General features: G+C 42.9%; 1 non-coding gene across 1 annotated transcript; it reads right to left on the bottom strand.

Moving 5' to 3' along the window:
- Nucleotides 1–668: 668 nt before the first annotated feature.
- LOC126186547 (U4 spliceosomal RNA) lies at nucleotides 669–808 on the bottom strand. Its single transcript, XR_007537620.1, has one exon. It is a non-coding gene; the product is annotated as a U4 spliceosomal RNA (small nuclear RNA).
- Nucleotides 809–2,199: the final 1,391 nt, after the last annotated feature.

Raw genomic sequence — 2,199 nt, 5'->3', positions numbered from 1 at the left:
ACAGAGTGTCTGGACATTTTGTCACCGCTTTGACATAAGACAAAAATTTCTTAGGATTTTCTGCCAAGTCAGTACATAGAACTGTACTTTCGAATTCGTTGATTGCCTCTCGCGTAGCCCTCCTCACACTACATTTCGCTTCGTGTAATGTTTGTTTGTCTCCAAGGTTCTGGCTATGTTTATGTTCGCTGTGAAGTTTCCTTTGCTTCCGTAGCAGTTTTCTAACTCTGTTGTTGTACCACGGTGGCTCTTTTCCATCTCTTACGAGCTTGCTTGGCACGTACTCGTCTAACGCATATTGTACGACGGTTTTGAACTTTGTCCACAAATCCTCAACACTATCTGTACTTGAGATAAAACTCTTGTGTTGAGCCGTCAAGTACTCTGAAATCTGCCTTTTGTCACTTTTACTAAACAGAAAAATCTTCCTACCTTTTTAAATATTTCTGTTTAAGGCTGAAATCACCGATGCTGTAACCGCTTTATGATCGCTGATTCCCTGTTCTGCGTAATCTGTTTGAAATAGTTCGGGTCCGTTTGTCACCAGAAGGTCTAATATGTTATCGCCAAGAGTCGGTTATCTGTCTAACTGCTCAAGGTAGATTTCAGTCAACGCACTTAAAAAAATTTCACTGGATTCTTTGTCCCTGCCACCCGTTATAAACGTTTGAGTCTCCCGGTCTAAAAAATTGCCGTAGCGGACGGTATTTCACGTCCACTAGGCGGGGTATTGTTAAAAGTCTTCACCTAGTAATAATCGCACCTCGGATTAACCTCATTGGTTACGATAGTGTCCCTTTTTCACGCTATTCAAGTATCATCCACTGCCCATTGACATTATATTCGGTACATAACAAATATATCCTTCTAGGCCGCTGATTAAGATGGATGGATAGGAGCCTCAAACTTTTGAATACTCGTGTCTTCAGTCACTGACAACGCAGCGGAAAGCATCAGTGGAATTAACATTAAATACACGCATATAGTCTTAAGTAAAATGTATACTGATTAGCCAAAACATTATGACCACTGTCCACCGCTAGACTAAATGCTGCCTGATGATGTCAAAGGTACATGATGTAATAATGGAAGTGTATAACCTGAGCAGAGACGATTGAGGAATCCGTCTACCGACACTAAAGGTCGCCCAATGACATAAACCACTTTGACAAGGGACAGAGTGTTATATCGGGCATCTGGGAATGAGCATCTTGGGGATGGCGAACTAGTCTGCTGCTTGCCGCTACTGCTGGGAGCATCTATGGAATCAGGTTGACGGATAATGAAACTACGAATAGGAGACAAGGTGCTGGTTGTCTACATCTCTTTACAACACGTGGAGATCAGAGACGTTTTCATTTTACAAAGTAGTATAGGAGATGATATGTGACATCTCTGACAATTGAGTACATTGCTAGTGCAGGCACAAGTATTTCTGAAGACAATGTTCAACGCACAGTACTGAAGATGAGGCTGCATAGCAGACAACCCTCACATGTACCAATGTTGACCCAGTGGCGTAGTTAGCTGCAATTGCAGTGAGCTCAGGATCACTGATATTACAATGTGTATCAGTGTAAAAGTGTCACCTGGTCGGATAATCGTCGTTTCTTGTTACATGTCGATTGTTGATACCGGATATGCCATCATCCAGCCAAATGGCAACTCAAAAAGTGCAATGTAGCATGGACACAAGTTGGTGGCGGATGTACGATACTATTTACCTGGGTTCCATGGGACCTGCGGTAGCAATTGAAGGCACCATGACAACAGTGGACTACCTGAACATTATTAAGGACTGCCGGCATCCCTTCATGCTTCATGTCTCCTCCGATAATGATGTTTCGCTGCAGCAGGTTAACTGTCCATGTAACAACGACAGTGTCAAGTTACAGTGGTTTGAGAAGCATGATAGTGAACTCACGTTGACGTCTTGGCCACCAAAAGCCCCTGATCTGCACCTGGTCAAATACATCTGGGATCCTATTGGGCACGAACCCCTCATAAACCGCAGCATGATAATTTACGGGAATTGTGCCACATATCTTCGGAAACATACCAACGATCTGTCGAATCCATGACAACAGATTCCCTGCTGTTTTGCGCTCTAAAGATGGACCAGTAAGCTACTAAGCTGGCGTTCATAATACTTGGTATATATTCCGTGTTTTGTTTTGTAACGTATTTCATCGTCATGAA

This window comes from Schistocerca cancellata, chromosome 4 (assembly GCF_023864275.1).
Source record: "Schistocerca cancellata isolate TAMUIC-IGC-003103 chromosome 4, iqSchCanc2.1, whole genome shotgun sequence".
In the NCBI taxonomy this organism is placed as follows: Eukaryota; Metazoa; Arthropoda; class Insecta; order Orthoptera; family Acrididae; genus Schistocerca; species Schistocerca cancellata.
This window is presented reverse-complemented; position numbering and strand designations above follow the sequence as displayed.